At 41.7% G+C, this 18,881-nt stretch overlaps 1 protein-coding gene across 5 annotated transcripts in view; it reads left to right on the top strand.

Moving 5' to 3' along the window:
• The window catches only part of ACOT9 (acyl-CoA thioesterase 9), a 95,012-nt gene that overhangs the window by 1,341 nt on the left and 74,790 nt on the right, over positions 1 to 18,881 (top strand). For 3 of the 5 annotated variants that reach the window (XM_053581155.1, XM_053581154.1, XM_053581151.1), the window contains exon 2: positions 18,346 to 18,462. The gene's annotated coding sequence lies outside the window, so the exon portion shown is untranslated. Of the gene's footprint in view, positions 1 to 18,345; positions 18,463 to 18,738; positions 18,785 to 18,881 lie in introns of all 5 variants that reach the window. The other 2 variants (XM_053581153.1, XM_053581152.1) reach the window with 1 other exon arrangement.

Raw genomic sequence — 18,881 nt, 5'->3', positions numbered from 1 at the left:
TTTGTCAAACTTTATCTGTTTTGCCGATCTAAATGTGTCTTTATCACAAAATTATTTTTTTAATCTTAAAATTCTTGAAGGACTTGTTTCAGTGCTTACAGATACTGAAGCGTGGAAACTTTCTTCTTTCAGCATATTAAGGTTATTTGAGTATTTCCTGGCTTTCATTGCTGTTGAAACTTGTTCTAATCCCTACTTGCTCCATCTGTGTTGCTTTATTTTTTTAATTTTTTTTTTTTTTTTTGCTCTGTGTTGCTTTTATTCCTTTTAGTTTTGGGGGAAATAATTATGAATTTACCAGATGTAGGATGATGTTATTACTCTGGTGACTAAAAGAACGTGTGTTTGTGTATTTTTTTTTTTTTTTTTGCTATGAGCCAGTCCTAAACCTAAATGTATTCATAATTCTATCTTTTTTTTTTTTTTTTTGAGACAGAGCCTCAAGCTGTCTCCCTGGGTAGAGACCTGTGCTGTCACAGCTCACAGCAACCTCAAACTCTTGGGCTTAAGCAATTCTTTTGCCTCAGCCTCCCAAGTAGCTGGGGCTACAGGTGCCTACCACAATGCCTGGCTACTTTTTTTTGTTGTTGTTGTTGCAGTTGTCATTGTTGTTGAGCTGGCCCGGGCTGGGTTTGAACCTGCCAGCCTGAGTGCATGTGGCCTGCGCCCTACCCACTGAGCTACGGGTGCTGCCACCGGCTATTTTTTTTTTTTTTTAACACATCAACCCCCCGTTCCTGTGGTTATTCATTTAGTCTCACTTTGTCACCCTCGGTAGAGTGCCATAGCTTCACAGCTCACAGCAACCTCCAGCTCTTGGCTTAGGCGATTCTCTTGCCTCAGCCTCCCGAGTAGCTGGGACTACAGGTGTACACCACAACGCTGGGCTATTTTTTGTTGGCAGTTTGGCTGGGTCGGGTTTGAACCTGCCACCCTTCATATATGGGGCCAGCAACCTACTCACTGAGCCACAGGAGCCGCCACTGGTTATTTTTTTTGTTGCCATTGTCATTGTTTAGCAGTCTCTGGGTCAGGTTCGAACCTGCTTGCCTTGGTGTATGTAGCCGCTGCCCTAACCACTGAGCAATGGGTGCCGAGCCTTTTTTTTTTTTTTTTTAGAATTTTTGAAGGAAAGCTCAATAATTTTTAAATGTCCTGAGACCAAAGTGGGAACAGTTGGATTATAGTTACTTCTGGATTATAAAGGGCTCTTTTCTTTCTCTCTCTCTCTCGTTCTCTTCTTTCTCTCTCTCTCTCTTTTCTTTTCTTCTTTTTTTTTTTTTGATACAGAGTCTCATTCTATCACCCTGGGTTGGGGTAGCTCATGGCAACCTCAAACTCGTGGGCTGAAGTGATCCTCCTACCTCAGCCTCCCAAGTAGCTGGGACAGCAGGTGGCTGCCACAATGCCTAACTAATTTTTCTATTTTTAGTAGAGATAGTAGTCTTGCTCTTGCTCAGGCTGGTCTTGAACTCTTGAGCTCAGGTGATCCAACTGCTTTGGCCTCTCAGTGCTAAGATTACAGGTGTGAGACACCTTGCCTGGCCTTGGCTTTTCTTTTACAACCTGTTTTCCCAGACAGACCTTCCTGAAGGCCCTGCTTCGACAGCCCTCTCTGGGTTCTGAGATGAGTTAGGAAGATTTTTCTCAGTGATAGAAAGCACAAAAAGGGGCTGCGAAGGGTTCTCAGTCTGTAGAACGAGAGGTTGAACTATCAGTAAATGACCACTCCTAACATTCAAGAAGTGATTCTCTGCCTCTGCTAGCAATATCCTGTATGTAGAAAAGAAAGAAGTACATTCTGTCACACCTCCCACCCTCTGGGGATGATTGTACACATAGTGAGTCAGTGTTTATGCTGTGAGTTTATGAAACTGAACCAGTCTTTCTCAAACAGCTTTAAAATTAGCGTTTAACTTACTGAGAAGTGTCTTTCCTGACAGCATTGACTAGAACTCGTTGATGACCAGAAGATCCTTTCTTCCTCTGCTTCTTTCTAAAATGTTAGAGGACTTAGGAGAGCTTGTTACACATTTACTGGTAACAGTAAATTAGATGTCCGTGACTAAGCACTTGTGACTAAGCACTAATGATAGCTGCCTACTTGAAGAAAAAAAACAAGGCCATATTCTGTTTGGGTTGCTTAGTCTTTTTTTAGAATAGTGATTGTTTTGTTAAAATGCATTATATCTTTTTCTATTTGTTTTTCCAGTGTAAGTTTCACGGTCTTATGCTTTGCTTTACACTTAGGGCAAGAAAAATCTATTCAGAAAAACACATTGCTAAAAAAAAGCCCTTTGTGTTCATGTGTGTGTAAAAGCCTAGAACTCTAAGAATTTGAATTTTTTTCTTCATGGCAATGAATCAAATTATGCTTTTCCATTGTTATGAACAGATACATACAAAGGATAGCCAATATTACCCGCTCCTGATACTGGAATTTGTGTTTAAAGCAGCATAAAAAGGGGATTAACTGCCTAACATTTGGAAAACTTTTATTTGGTTAATGGGTCAACAGATCAACAGGTATTTATTGAGTCTTGTTCTAAGGTACTTGGAGGTTATGAAGGATGAACAAGTTTTGAAACCAGCCCTTGGGGTTTACAGTTTAATTTTAGAGATGTGTATGTGTGGTTTATGATAACAGAATTTAATCTTTGTGAGAAGGAGAATCCCTGTAACCAAGTAGGCGGAAGAGAAATGGCCAAGGCACTGTCCTAGGTGTTTTGTCTTCATTGTCCCATTTGATCCTTACAACTATTTTTTCAGGTACCTAATGTTAGCCCCATTGAGAACCCTTGAGGCTCACAAGGGTTATAAAATTGTCAAAGCCAGGACAGGTACAGCAATGAATGTTTATGAGTTAAGACTGCTTTTATTAGCCCAAGAGCCATTGCTTTCCACCATGAACACTTTATTTCAAGGTTCTACAAAGGTCAAGGCCCAAAAGATTCTTTTTTTTGCCTGAGACAGTGTCTTACTACGTCACCCTCGGTAGAGTGCTGTCGTGTCACAGCTCACAGCAACCTGAAACTCTTGGGCTTAAGCGATTCTCTTGCCTCAGCCTCCCAAGTAGCTGGGACTACAGGCGCCTGCAACAATGCCCAGCTATTTTTTTTTTTTGGGGGGGGGTAGTTGTCATTGGTGTTTGGCAGGCCTGGGCTGGGTTCAAACCCGCCAGCTCCAGTGTACATGGCTGGTGCCCTAGCCGCTGAGCTACAGGCGCTGAGCCTTTTTTTTTTTTTTGAGACGAGGTCTTGTTCTGTTACCCAGGTTGGAGTGCAGTGGTGTCATCATAGCTTACTGCAACTTCAAACTCCTGGCCTCAAGAAATCCTTCTGGCTCAGCCTCTCAAGTAGTTTGAATTACAGGTGAATGCCACCATGCCCAGCTAACTTTTCTATTTTTTTGTAGAGCTGAGGTCTCACTCTTGGCTCTGGCTGGTCTTGAACAACCTGGCCTCAAATAATCCTCCCACCTGGGTCTCCCAAAATGCTAGGACTAAGGATTGAGCCACCTCACCCAGCCCAAAAGGTTCTTTCTGCTATGTCACTTGGACCATGCCATCAGAAGTAAGTTAACTGAAAACAAGTTGTCTTATACTATGTCTTTTGCATTAGTTATCTACTTCCACATAACAAATTACCATAAACTTAGTGCCTTAAGATAGCACACATTTGTTACTGCAGTTTCTGTGGGTCAGGAGTCCAGACATGGCTGCACTACAGCCTCTGCTCAAGGTGTCAGCCACACTGCATTCTCACATAAAGATCTGACCAGGGAACCAGTCTATTTCCAGTCTCATTCAAATTGTTAGTTTTGGTAGAATTCATTTCCATGGCTAAGGCCATTGGCTTCTTGTTGGCTGTCAGCTGGAGGTTGTCCTCGGCTCCTAGAGGTTGCCTGAAGTTTCTAGAGGCTGCCTACGGTTCCTTGCCAAGTGGGCTTCCGAATGTGGCCATTTACTTCATTAAGCCAGTAAGGAAAGTTTCTAGAATAGTCTGCTAGCAAGATAGAGTCTTTATTTATTTATTTTTTTGAGACAGAGCCTCAAGCTGTTGCCCTGGGTAGAGTGCTGTGGCATCACAGCTCACAGCAATCTCCAACTCCTGGGCTCAAGTCATTCTCCTGCCTCTGCCTCCCAAGTAGCTGGGAGTACAGGAGCCTGCCACAACGCCTGGCTATTTTTTGGATGCAGCCGTCATTGTTGTTTGGTGGGCCCAGGCTGGATTCGAACCCGCCAGCTCAGGTGTATGTGGCTGGCGTCTTAGCCACTTGAGCTACAGGCGCCGAGCGGAGTCTTTATTTTTTTATTGTGTCCAAAAAGACATACCATAAAATTTGTCATCTTAACCAGTTTCATTTTATCTATCTGTTTATTTATTCGAGACAGAATCTCACTCTCCTACCCTTAGTAGAGTGCTGTGGCATCATCATTGCTCCCAGTAACCTCAAACTCCTGGGCTCAAGCAATTTTCCTGCCTTAGTTTTTCACAAGTAGCTGGGACTACAGGTGCCCACCTCAATGCCTGAGGATTTTTTTTTTTTCTATTTTTAGTAGAGACGGGGTCTTGCTTTGCTCTTGCTCAGGGTGGTCGAAAACTCCTGAGCTCGAGTGATACTCCCACCTAGGCCTCCTAGAGTGCTGAGATTGTAGATGTGAGCCACCATGCCCGGCCTTATCCAGTTTTAAGTGTACAGTAGTGTTGACTAATATGCATATTGTTGTGTGACACATCTCCAGAACTTTTTCACTTGCAAAACTGAAACTTTGTACCCATTGAGCAATCACTTCCCATTTTCCCTTCTCTCTCAGCCCCTGGTAAACATATTCTACTTTCTGTTTCTATAAGCTTGAACTACTTTCCATAGTCCCTACAAGTGGAATCATGCAGAATTTGTCTTTTTTTGGTCATTGACTTATTTTACTTAGCATATTGTTCTCCAGGTTCATCATGTTGTAGCATAGGACAAGATTGATTTCCTTCTTGTTTTTATTGTTTCAGGTTAATTTATGGTACAAAGAATTAGGTTACAATGTTTGCATTTGTTAGATAAACTCCCTTTTATAATTGTATCCCACCCCCCAAGAGGTGTGCCATACACCCTAACATTGTGCCCATAAAGTGGGAGCACCCCCATCACCTCTCTCCCCTCCCTCATTCCTCCACTACCCACCTTGAATTGATTTGAGTTTTTCTAGTGTTTATTAGATCGTCTGCTGGCTTCATATTACAATCGAGTATATTGGATTCTTGTTTCTTCATTCTTGTGATACTTTGCTAAGAAGAATGTCTTCCAACTTCATCCAGGTTGATACAAGAGATGTAAAGTCTCCATTTTTTTAATGGTTGACTAGCATTCCGTGGTGTACATATAACACAGCTTGTTAATCCATTCCTGGGTTGGTGGGCATTTAGGTTGTTTCCACATTTTGGTAATTGTAAATTGAGCTGCGGTAAATAGTCTGGTGCAAATGTCCTTATGATAAAAGGATTTTTTTTCCTCCTGGGTAGATGTCTAGTAATGGGATTGCAGGATCAAATGGGAGGTCTAATTTGAGTTCTTTGAGGATTCTCCATACTTCCTTCGAAAAAGGTTGTATTAGTCTTCAGTCACACACCAACAGTGTAAAAGCATTCACTTTTCTTCACATCCATGCTAGCATCTGCAGCTTTGAGACTTCGTGATGTGGGCTATTCTCACTGGGTAAAGGTGGTATCTCAGGATGGTTTTGATTTGTATTTCTCTGATGATCAGGGACAATTAACATTTTTTTCAAATGTTTGTTAGCCATTCATCTGTCTTCCTCAGAAAAGGTTCTGTTCATATCTCTTGCCCAGTGATAGATGGGATTGTTTGTTCTTTTTTTTGGCCGGGGCTGGGTTTGAACCTGCCACCTCCAGCATATGGGGCTGGTGTCCTACTCCTTTGAGCCACAGGCGCCGCCCTGTTTGCTCTTTTTTTATTGATTAATTTGAGTTCTCTGTAGATTCTAGTTATCAACCCTTTGTCAGATTTATACCCTACAAATATCTTTTCCCATTCTGAAGGTTGTCTTTTTGCTTTACTTGCGTGTCCTTAGCTGTGCAGAAGCTTTCAGCTTAAGTCCCATTTATTCATTTTTTTAAACACATGGCGCCCCCTCACCACTCCTACAGTGCCTCGCCGCCCCCCATCACCAGGCGGGAGGGCACCTCCCAGCATGAGCTGGCACCGTAGAGGGCTCCAGCGGGCTCTGGAGAAACCCAGGGCGGTGGGGAGAGGAAGATCCGTCCCTCGGCTTCCAGGGGAGCTGGCATTTATTCATTTTTGTTGTAGTGATGGCTGCTGAAGTCTTTGTCATAAAATCTTTCCCAAGTCCAACATCATCAAGAGTTTTTCCCACACTTTCTTCTAAGATTTTTATCGTTTTGTTTCTTAGATTTAATATTTTTATCCATTTTGAGTCAATTTTTGTAAGTGGTGAACCGTGCGGGTCCAATTTCAGTCTTTTATGTGTGGTTATCCAGTTCTTCCAGCAAGCGGGATTCTTTACCCCAGTGTATGCTTTTGTTTGGTTTATCAAAGATAAAGAGACTTTATCTGTCTATAAGAGAGATAGTCTTTAGACTGTCTATAAGAGACTGATTTCATCTCTTGGGTTTTCTGTTTTGTTCCATATGTCTATGTTTCTGTTTTTGTGCCAATACCATGGTGTTTTGATTACTGTGGACTGATTTCCTTCTTTTTTAAAGATTGGTTTGTGTTTTGTGCCCCCTCACCCAGGTGCCAGGGCTAGAATGCCATAGTGCCATAATATCTCACAGCAATCTTAAACTTCCCAGCTCAAGCAAGTATGGAGTATATTCATACAATGGAATACTACACAAATTCAAATACTACACATATTAAGGTTGGCTCAGTGCCTGTGGCCCAAAGAGGTAAGGCTCCAGCCACATACATCTGAGCTGGTGGGTTCGAATCCAGCCTGGGTCCACCAAACAAAAATGACGGCTGCAACCAAAAAATAGCCGGGCACTGTGGCAGGCGCCTATAGTCCCAGCCACTTGGGAGGTGGAGGCAGGAGACTCGCTTGAGCCCAGGAGTTGGAGGTTGCTGTGAGTTGTAATGCTATGGCACTCTACCCAGGGTGACAGCTTGAGGCTCTGTCTTAAAAACAAAACAAAACAAAAAAAAACCCCAAAAAACTTAAGGTCAAGAAAGCTTCCTGCCCCAGGCTACGGAGTAGCTGAGACTACAGGTGCATGCTACTATGCCTGGCTATCTTCTTCTATTTTTTGTAGAGATGGGGTCTTTTTATGTTGCTGTTGAGTTGTCGGTTTCAAACTCCTGGCCTCAAAAGATCTTCCCACCTTGTTTCGGCCTCCTGGAGTGCTAGGATTATAGGCATGAGCCACCATCCCCCGACCTTAAGTTTTGAATATGTGTAGTATTCCATTGTGTGAATATACTACATGTTCCTTATCTATTCATTTGTTGATGGTCATTTAGGTTGTTTCCATCTCTTGTGTATGTGAATGCTGCTGCTATGAGCATGGGTGTGCAGATATCTTTGAGATCCTGTTTTCAATTTTTTTGGATATATACCCAGAAGTGGGATTTAAATCATACACTAGTTCAATTTTTTTTTTTTGAGACAGAGTCTCACTATGTCGCCCTCAGTAGAGTGCTGTGGCATCACAGCTTACAGCAATCTCAAGCTCTTGGGCTTAAGTGATTCTCTTGCCTCAGTCTCCCAAGTAGCTGGAACTACAGGCGCCCCCCACAATACCCAGCTATTTTTTGGTTGTAGTTGTCATTGTTGTTTGGCAGGCCTGGGCTAGATTCAAAGCTAGCTTCAGTTTATGTGGCTGGTGCCCTAGCTACTGAGCTATAGGCACCAAGCCTATGCTAGTTTAATTTTAATTTTATTTTTTGAGAAAGAGTCTCACTCTGTTGGCCTAGGCTGGGACTACAGGTACTCACCACAATGCTTGGCTAATTTTTCTATTTTTAGTAGAGACGGGGTTTTGTTCTTGCGCAGGCTGGTCTTGAACTCCTGAACTCAAGCCGTCCACCCATCTTAGTCTCCCAGAGTGCTAGTATTACAGGAGCACTCTGGGAGGCGAAGTGAGCCATCAATCCAACCCCCCCCCCCGCTTCAATTTTTAATTTTTTGAGGTAATCTCTATACTGTTTTCCACAGCAGCTACACTGTTTTAAATTCCCATCAGCAGTGTACAAAGGTTTCAATTTCTTTGCGTGTCATCAGCACTTGTTATTGTCTGTCTTTTTTCTTATAGTAGCCATCCTGATGGGTGTGAGGTAATATCTCATTGTGGTTTTAATTTGCATTTCTCTGATGATTAATGGTGTTGTGCATCTTTTTATATGCTTTTTGGCCATTTGCATGTTTTCTATGGAGAAATATTTGTTCAAGTCCTTCACCCAGTTTTAAATTGTGTTATTTGCTTTTTTGTTGTTGTTGAGTTGTAGGAATTCCTTATGTATTCTGGATATTGACTCCTTATCGGATAGATGGTGTATAATTTTTTTTTCCTGGTTTGTAGGTTGCCTTTTCACTCTGTTGTTTCTTTTGATACACAAATGTTTTTAAGTTTGATGTAGTCTATTTTTTGCTTTTGTTGCTTGCCAAGATAAAGTCTTATGTAATGCAACATAATTGTAGGAATAACATCCTATGATCTTTACTATTTAATGTTGGGTTAGAATCAAGTCACAGGTCCTGCCCACATTCAAGGGTAGGGTATCTACACAAAGGCATGAACGCCAGGGAACAGGATCATGGAGGCCACTATGGAGTCTGTCTGCTATGCATGCAAAGGGGAGGAAAAGCCTACTTTAAAAAGAATTTTAAAAAAAATTTATTTTTCCAGCATACCACCACACCCAGGTTTGTACTTCCTATTCAACATTTAACAAATATTTATTAAGGTCTGTTTCTTGCCAAGCATTGTATTATACTTGAGGAGTGCCAAAATAAATATGGGATAGTACCTGCTGTCTGGGGACTTACAGTTCAGTGTTATGAGCCCTTAAGTTTCTGGTTCTGGATGAAAGGGATCCAGCCTCCTGGACAGTTATAATAAGAACTGGAGGGCAGATACACAGTTTGTAAACCCTTCAATATGATCTGCCTGCTCCAGGCAGTGTTACCCTTCTCTGCCTATAACTCAGCTCAGGGATCAAGGCTCTAACTCCTCATAAATATTTAGGAGATCTGAAAACTGCAAACAACTATCCTTAGGCCTCCTCAAATATCAGCTTTCTGAATCTAGATATGGAGGTTACTCAATAAGAAGATGATAGAAAATAACTGTTTGTTCAAACACAAAGTTTAAGATACCCCCTCTTTTCCCTGTGGCCTCTGGGTACATGCAATAAATTGTAAAGTTCAGAGTCTAGCTTAGCAATCTTTGTAGTATTTGCAGACTAGCAATTAAATGTTACCCATGAATCCAGGAAAATGGAGGATGCTTCAAAGAAGGAGATGTGAGAGAGTGCACCACACCCAAGCAACCTCTGGTCTGAAGAACAAGGAACAGGGCAGCGCCTGAAGTAGGGCGCTTGCCCCATATACCAGAGGTGGCGGGTTCAAACCTGGCCCCAGCCAAAAACTGCAGAAAAAAAAAAAAAAAAGAAAGAAAGAACAAGGAACAGACCCATGTTCTGGTCCAGGTTTAAGTGAATGTTTGGCATAGTCTGCTGGTGACAATATAGGTTATTAACTGAGAACTCATTCCTAAGATGGAGAGTGTTGGGAACATGATGGGAGTAGAAGATTAAAAGTGGACCCAGCACTATAGGATTGACAGAAGGGTAATGCATTTTAAGGTCTCCTTACAAAATTAGTTGTAGGAGGTTGCTACAACAGAGGAAGAAGCAAGACATGCAGCTAGCACTTCCTAGTGCCTGCTATGCATGGTATGTCTTGCTTTACAAGTATGATTTCATTTAATCTTAGTTACCATGTATTGATACTTATTTTTTACATATATCTTACGTTCTCACCTAGATTCTATTAAATTAGAAAATATTTGTTGTTATACTTCAAAAATGACAAAAAAAAAAAAAAGAGCTTAACTGTAAATTGTCATCCTAGACCTTCAGGGAAAACTGGGAATAAAATCAGCCATTTAAATAAAGTTGGTCTGTATGAATATAATCTGGAAGCATAAGGGTTTTCTTTTCTTCAAAGCCCCCCAGCCTCAGGCCGGGCATGGTGGCTCATGCCTATAATCCTGGCACTTTGGGAGGCTGAGATGGGTGGATTGCTTGAGCTCAGGAGTTCAAGATGAGTCTGAGCAAACTCTAAAACTAGCCAGGTAATGGGCGGCACCTGTGGCTCAAAGGGGTAGGGGGCCGGCCCCATATGCCAGAGGTGGTGGGTTCAAACCCAGCCCTGGCCAAAAACTGCAAAAAAATAAAAATAAAATAAAATATAGTAATGATATTTTAAAACTAGCCGGGTATTGTGGTGGGCGCCTGTAGTTCCAGCTGCTCAGGAGGCTGAGATAAGAGAATCGCTTGAGCCCAGAAGTTTGAAGTTCCTGTGAGCTATGATGCCAAGGCACTCTATTCAGGGTGACAAAGTGATACTCTGTATAAAAAAAAAAGAAAAAAAGCCCTCCAGCCTCTAAAGTTGAGATTTCTGTCTTTACAGAAGCATAGAATGTCAGTGATTCGCTAGTCCAAACTTCTCATCTAATAGCTAAGAAAACTGAATCCCAGAGAGGGCAAAGTACTTATTTATGGTTCCACAGCTAGAAAATGGCAAATGGTTGACTAGAAACCTCATTGAAAAAATAAGAAAGGGAGTGGAAGAATCAGAGATACAATGGATATCTCCTGACCCTTTGAAGGAGTTTCACTTTGTCGCCTTCGGTAGAGTGCTATGGCATCATAGCTCACAGCAAACTGAAACTTCTGGGCTCAAGCGATCCTCTTGCCTCAGCCTCCTGAGTAGCTGGAATTATAGGCGCCTGCCACAACACCCAGCTATTTTTTAGAGACTAGGTCTCACTCTTGCTCAGGCTGATCTCCACCTCCTGAGCTCGAGGATCCTCCCACCTCGGCTTCCCAGAGTGCTAGGATTACAAATGTGAGCTACTGTGCCTGGCCCCTGTCAAGAGATCTTCCACACTACTGTGCATTTATGGCTGTCATAGATCTTCTGGCAAAAATGGCAAATATAAAAACAGATAATGTATTAAATATTATCCTAAGGCTGGAGTTCAGGCAAAAATCTGCGAACAATCAAAATATTTGTTCCGGCTCAGCGCCTGTGGCTCAAGTGGCTAAGGCGCCAGCCACATACACCTGAGCTGGCGGGTTTGAATCCAGCTTGGGCCCGCCAAACAACAATGATGGCTGCAACCAAAAAATAGCCAGGCGTTGTGGCGGGTGCCTGTAGTCCCAGCCACTTGGAAGGCAGAGGCAGGAGAATCGCTTGAGCCCAGGAGTTGGAGGTTGCTGTGAGCCGTGATGCCATAGCACTCTACCCAAGGTGACAGCTTGAGGCTCTGTCTCAAAAAAAAAAAAAAATATTTGTTCCACTTCTCAGAAATTAACTAGGGCCAGGTGTGGTGGCTCATGCCTGTAGTCCTAGTATTCTGGGAAGCTGAGATGGGCAGATTGCTTAAGCTCAGGAGTTCGAGATCAGCTTGAGCAAGAGTGAGACCCCGTCTCTACTAAAAATAGAAAAAATTTGCTGGTCATTGTGGCAGGCATCTGTAGTCACAGCTACTAGGGAAGCTGAGGCTAGAGGATTGCTGAAGCCCAAAAGTTTGAGGTTGCTGTGAGCTATGATGCCATGGTACTTTACCCCAGGGCGATAGATTGAGATTCTGTCTCAAAGAAAAAAAAAAAAAAAGAAATTAAGTTTCACTAGCATATGCCTTGTTCTAATTACAATAGGGAGTGCTCTTGATAGTGCCAGTCTTCTCAATGTCATCCTCTTCTTAAGCCTTTCTTTTCTGTCTTGCATCCCTGTTGCTCATTCCAAGACTGGGATTGATAGATGCGACTCTGTAATATGGGTCAGAAATGCCTATAACCTAAGACAAGTAAACAATCAGCTTGTTAGGAGATCCCTGCCACTCTAAGAGTCTACAGAAAGCTGCCCCTATCCAGACTCCTTCACAGAAGAGCAGTTCCAGAGATCATAGGACTTTCTGCTCATGGGCTATTTCTTTTGGAATATCTAGTTGGTGAATCAGGGGTCATCACAATACCGTCGTTCTTTCTGGGGTAAGAGCTGTCACAATACTTTGACAATGATCCACAGCTCTTCATCTATGTTTTTCCCATATAGACAGAATATAGCTCATTATCTGACAGGGAGTGTGGGTTTTCCTATCCAAGCAAATGACTTAGAGAATGTCAACATTTAGGCATGAGGTCAAAGGGTAGTTGGCTTAGTAATCGCCTTTTGGAAGGGAGAGCTAAGTGTACTTGTGCGGCAGAGAAAGCAGGGAATTTTGAGGCCAGGCAGACTTAGATGCAAATCTCAGTGCTGCCAGGTACCAGCTTGTGATTTTGGACAAGGTTTTTGAATCTTAGTATACTTAAATGTGTAAAATAGAGTTAATTATAGTAGTTTCCTCCTCTTAGTGTGGCAAATATTAAGTGATGTTTTAAAGTCCTTTGTAGACTGCTTAGAATATAATAGGAACCCTGTAAATGTTTGTTCCTTTCTGTAATATAAGGATTACAGCTATTTTCAGATTAAGAAGAATAACCATGAATGGCTCAATGAGGAGAGTATTTGTTCCTAGCCTTGTTTTATCTTGCCTTTACAAAGGACCATTCTCTTATTTACTGACCTTTGTCATGAAGCATTAACCTTTCTCATGAGTAATAAATGTGCAATGATTCTTGTTTGCCAACCAATGAGATCTTCCCTATAGTCATACAATTGGGAATCATCGCACAGTCTGGATAATCAGTATTATAATCCCTATTGCACTTTGCTTGCAGAATTTTATCTGCCTGGCCAGACATGTGAACAAGGTTCAATCCAGAACACATCACCTAGGGTGAATTATTTACATTACTGTCTCACTTTGGAAGTGAACCTTATTCATGACTGAGTTAACATTTAACTGTAAGCCACATACAGAGATTTTTTTTTTTTTTGAGGAGCAAGTTTAGGGAAAAGATGAAAGCAGGAAAAAATGTTGAAGAGACCATGATGCAGAACATGTTTTTTTTTTTTTTTTTTTAAACAGAGCCTCAAGCTGTCACCCTGGGTAGAGTGCTATGAAATCACAGCTCACAGCAACTTCCAACTCCTGGGCTTAAGCGATTCTCTTGCCTCAGCCTCCCAAGTGGCTGGGACTACAGGTGCCCACCACAACGCCTGGCTATTTTTTGGTTGTAGTTGTCATTGTTTGGCAGACCTGGGCTGGATTTGAACCCGCCAGCAATGTTGTATGTGGCTGGGCACCTTAGCCGCTTGAACTATAGGCACTGAGACATGCAGAACATATTCACACAACTTTTTCCACTTTTCCTTTTTACGGGTATTTTATAATTATAAAAAATGGGGTAAATTATGCAGTTTTAATGCTTAGAATCTGGATAGAATAGCACACAACAATTTTCCAAACTTTCCTTCAGTACCTAGTCTCCGAAGCCACTGTTTAAAAAAAAAAGCAGACTGGGCATGGTGGCTCACCCCTGTAATCCTAGTACCCTGGGAGATGGATTGCTTGAGCTCAGGAGTTTGAGTACAGCCTGAGCAAAAGTGAGACCCTGTCACTATTAAAAATAGAAAAACTAGGGCGGCGCCTGTGGCTCAGTCGGTAAGGCGCCAGCCCCATATACCGAGGGTTGCAGGTTTGAACCCAGTCTCGGCTGAACTGCAACAGGAAAATAGCCGGGCGTTGTGGCGGGCGCCTGTAGTCCCAGCTGCTCAGGAGGCTGAGGCAAGAGAATCGCCTAAGCCCAGGAGTTGGAGGTTGCTGTGAGCTGTGATGCCATGGCACTCTACCAAGGGCTATAAAGTGAGACTCTGTCTCTACAAAAAAAAAAAAAAATTAAATTAAATTAAAAAAAATAAAAATAGAAAAACTAGTTGGGTGCTGGGTCGAGTGCCTGTAGTCCCAGCTGCTCAGGAGACTGAGGCAAGGGGATCACCTGAGCCTAAGAACATGAGGTTGCTGTGAATTATGACACTATGGCACTCTAGCTCAGGACACAGAGGGAGGCTGTGTCTCAAATAAACAAGAACAGCCCCCCTCCAAACAAACAACCAACCAAACAAAAAAACAAAAAGCAGTTAAAGAGCTATGAATAGTGGCTAAATACTCTTTATTTACCTTCAGTAAGATATATCCTTGAAACACAATTTACAATTTTGTAATTCTCTTATTTTACTTTCAGAATGTTCCAAATTAATCAAAAACTATAAACCAGTATATCTAAGAATACCAAAGAACCCCAAGCAAAATAAATACAGAGAAAATCATACCAAGGCACTGTAGAATCAAATTTGTAAAAGCCAGTGAGAAAGAGAAAATCCTAAAGATGAGACCAATCATTGGTTTCTCATCAAAAACAATGTAAACCAGAGATAGCGGAGTGATATCTTTAATGCACTGAAGGAAAAACTGTCAGCTTGGAATTTTATATCCAGAGAAAATGTCTTTCAAAATGAAGGCAAAATAAAGAAAAATACAGAAAATAAAGAAATACAGAAATATATACAAAACACATACAAAATAAAGAAAATACAGAAAAGCCAAGGCCAAAAGAATTTATCACTAATAAACTTGTATTAGAAGAAATACCAAAGGAAGTTGTTCAGGCTGAAGGAAAATGATTCCAGATGGACACTTGAATTTAGATGCAAAAGATTGGAGAGCACCAGAAATGGTAACTATGTGGATAAGTAGAAAACATTTTTTGTTGTTTTTAATGTCTTTAAAGATATAATTAACTTTTCAGGGTGAAAATAATATCAATGTTTTATGGGCTTTGGAACATTCGTGGAAGTAAAATATATAACCTTTGGCCGGGTGTGGCGGCTCATGCTGTAATCCTAGCACTCTGGGAGGCTGAGGCGGGTGGATTGCTTGAGCTCAGGTATTCAGAACCAGCCTGAGCAAGAGCAAAACCCTGTTTCTTTTTTTTTAGAGACAAGAGTCTCACTTTGTCACCTTCGATAGAGTGCTGTGGCATCACAGCTCACGGCAACCTCCAGCTCTTGGGCTTAGGCGATTCTCTTGCCTCAGCCTCCCAAGTAGCTGGAATTACAGGTGCTCGTCACAACACCCAGCTATTTTTTTGTTGCAGTTTGTCCGGGGCCAGGTTTGAACCCGCCACCCTTGGTATATGGGGCCGGTGCCCTACTCACTGAGCCACAGGCACCGCCTGCAAAACCCTGTTTCCAATAAAAATAGAAAAACTGAGGCAAGAGGATGGCTTCATCCCAAGAGTTGGAGGTTGCTGTGGGATGTGACGCCACGGAACTCTACCCAGCGTGATAGCTTGAGACTCTGTTCCCACCACAAAATGTATGACTTCAGTAGCACAAGGAATAGGTGGAAATAGGATGGAAGTATACTGTTAGTCTTACATTATGTGAAATGCTGTAACTTTTAAAGGTGGATTATGGCCATGTGCGGTGGCTTATGCTTGTAATCCTAGCACTTTGGGAGGCTGAGGCAAGAGGATTGATTGAGCCCAGGCATTTGAGATCACTCTAGGTAATAGTGAGACCCCCCCCCCATATCTGCAAAAAGTAGAAAAAGAAAAAAAATTAACTAGGTATGGTGTCTCGCACCCGTAGTCCCAGGTACTTGGGAGGCTGAGACAGGAGGATCACTTGAGCCCAGGAGTTTGAAGTTGCAGTGAGCTATGATGATACCACTGTACTCAGCCCAGGCAACAGAGTGTGATCCTGTTTCAGAAAAAAAAGGTAGACTGTGATAAGTTAAATATGCATGTTGTAAAGCTTAGAGCAACCACTAACCCTCCTCCTAGAAGTATAGTTAATAAGTCAATAGAAGAGACAAAATGGAGTCCTAAAAAATAAACCAAGAGAAGACAGAAAAGGAAAAAAGGAACAAAATAGGTGAGACCAACAGAAGTCTAGGACTACTTTGTTATACATCTTATACCCATAAGGTAAGAAATCACCAAAGGAAAAACCTAAAACACCTTATAATTACCAGTTGAAATGAGATAAAGAATAAGTAAATACTATGATAATCAGACTCCCACAAATGGAATTCTGTTGCTTTTGTCGATGATAAAATCAGCTACTTCTCGTTCATTCAGCATTGAAATTGGTTTATCATGACAGAAGAGATGATTTTTGTTAACAAATGTACATTCTGGCACAAAGTCAAAAGATTTGAAAAGAGGTAATATGGGGCAAAGGAGGAGTGTTGGGAAAGGACCTAAAGTAGTGCTATAGGAGGGGAAGTTGCACGATTTGGGTAGTGGAACTGGAAATGAGTGAAATTAGGATATCTCTGAAACTTTACCAATTAATGCATCAAGTAGAAGAGACATTTAGAACGTATCCTAGGCCAGTGAATATTTGACTATACACTGACTGAATGTATGAACATTCCTAAAGAGAAAAGGTGTATCTTATAATCAACTTGATCATTGTGTAATTTAGGAATGCTTTTGACTACAGCTAATAGACTATTGTACTTATAATAGCTTAAGCCATAAAATCCTTTTTCCTTTTTTTTTTTTTTTTTTTGAGACAGAGTCTCACTATGTTGCCCTTGGTAGAGTGCTATGGCATCACAGCTAACAGCAACCTCAAACTCTTGGGCTTAAGTGATTCTCTTGCCTCAGCCTCCCAAGTAGCTGAGACCATAGGTGCCTGCCATAATGCCTGGGTATTTTTTGTTGTTGTTGCAGTTGTCGTTGTTTAGCAGGCCTAGGCAGCTTTGGTGTATAAGGCCGGCTCCCTAACCACTGAGCTATGGACGCCGAGCCACCCCCTTTTTTTGTACTCAGTCAGAAATCTGGAGGTATCCAGTTCAGAGCTTGTTCAGCAATTAACCATCAAGAACCTGTTTTTTTTTTGCAGTTTTTGGCCGGGGCTGGGTTTGAACCCTCAACCTCTGGCATATGGGGCCGGCATCCTACTCCTTTGAGCCACAGGCACCGCCCAAGAACCTGGGTTTTTTTTTTTTTTTTTTTGAGACAGAGCCTCAAGCTGTTACCCTGGGTAGAGTGCTGTGGCATCACAGCTCACAGCCACCTCCAACTCTTGGGCTCAAGCTATTCTCCTGCCTCGGTCTCCCAAGTAGCTGGGACCACAAGCGCCCAGCTATTTTTTGGTTGCATCCATCATTGTTGTTTGGCGGGCCAGGCTGGATTCAAACCCATCAGCTCAGGTGTATGTGGCTGGCGCCCTAGTCCCTTGAGCCACAGGCGCCACGCCAGAACCTGGGTTTTTTAAGCCCTTCAACTCTGCCAGTCATCCTCAGCTCATCTTGTGAACACAAGAGGACTGTGATAACTCTAAGCATTACGTCCTCACACTAGCATCTCCAAGGAAGGAACAATCAGGAGCTAAAATCTTTCTCCTAATAAGGTTCTTTTTCTTTTTTTAATCTGGTAAACAGTCTTTCCCAGAACACTCTGAACGTTTGTCTTTATGTCTCACTAGATAGTATAGGCAATATGGCTCTATATAACTGCAAGGGAGGTTGGGAAAATGAGTATCTGGCAAAAGTGAATGGAGATCCTATGTTTGATCAAGACTAATTGTGATTCTTTGAGGTTGGGTACATTGCTTCTTAAACAAAATTGGGTTTCTGTAGCAAGGAATTAGAAGGGAATGGGTGTAGGGCAGGCAACTAAAGGTGTCTGCTGGGTTCAGTCCTGGGTGCATAGAAAAAGTAGAATTGCAGAGGCCAAAATTGGCACTGCTCAGTCCGCAATTGTACTGGGGCAGGAATACCCTCATGGAAGAACTCCAGTAGTTGAATCTTGAAACATATGAATTGTGGAGGTGGATATATCTGTCTTTCTTTCTTCATTCATTTATTTAGCAGATTTTTATTGTATCAGGTATTATTACAATCTCTGGAATTTTAGCAGTAGAAAAATCAGACAAAATCTTCACTGTTACAGTGCTTAAGTTCTTTTGAATGTGTATTGACTGAATGTGACTGATTTCATGCTTATCAGTAAATCTTCTTAGTTATAGCAGTTGGGCTTCTCATGGTCCCCAAGCCACCTGCATTTCCTTATGAATTAAGAAATTGTTATTTTCATTTGATATATCAGTCTCTTGGCTGATGTGAGTCTGCTGGGGGAAACAGATTTACCTTTGGTGAAGTGACAAATCTGGTTTTTGACTTGTAGATCTGAGGGCCAGTACCTGAACCATAGGAAATTCAACAAAGCATTTTCAACCTTCTGAGCCTTCATGGAAGACAAAGAGCCACACAGTTTTCTCCAGTTAATACACCAGTAGTGCAGGTGAGCTTTCCTCCTATTTAGAATGTTTATACTTATTCATATATGGGAAAGGGATATAAGAAGGAAATATTAAACTACAAGCATTGGAAATCTATCCAAGAAATGAGTAGTGACCTTGAAACTCTGATTTGGCAATGCATTCTGAGCTAATTGGATTAAAAATCATTCCTCAGAGGATTCAAAGTTAAAAAAATTCCTGTTGATGGTCATTTAGATTGTTTTTATCATTTCAAATCATGTTGTTATGGACATTATTGTATATGTCCTTGTCTACAGGAGCAGGAATTTGTAGAGTATTTACATAGGATTGGAATGTCAAAAGGTATGTACGCGATCAACTTTGTGAAATAGTGCTAGCTTGCTTTCCAGAGTAATTATACTGTTTACAACCTATACTAGCAATGAATGAGAATTTTTGT

The sequence above is a fragment of the Nycticebus coucang genome, chromosome X (assembly GCF_027406575.1).
Source record: "Nycticebus coucang isolate mNycCou1 chromosome X, mNycCou1.pri, whole genome shotgun sequence".
In the NCBI taxonomy this organism is placed as follows: Eukaryota; Metazoa; Chordata; class Mammalia; order Primates; family Lorisidae; genus Nycticebus; species Nycticebus coucang.
The sequence above is the reverse complement of the archived record's forward strand: the minus strand, read 5'-3'. Positions and strand labels throughout refer to the sequence as shown.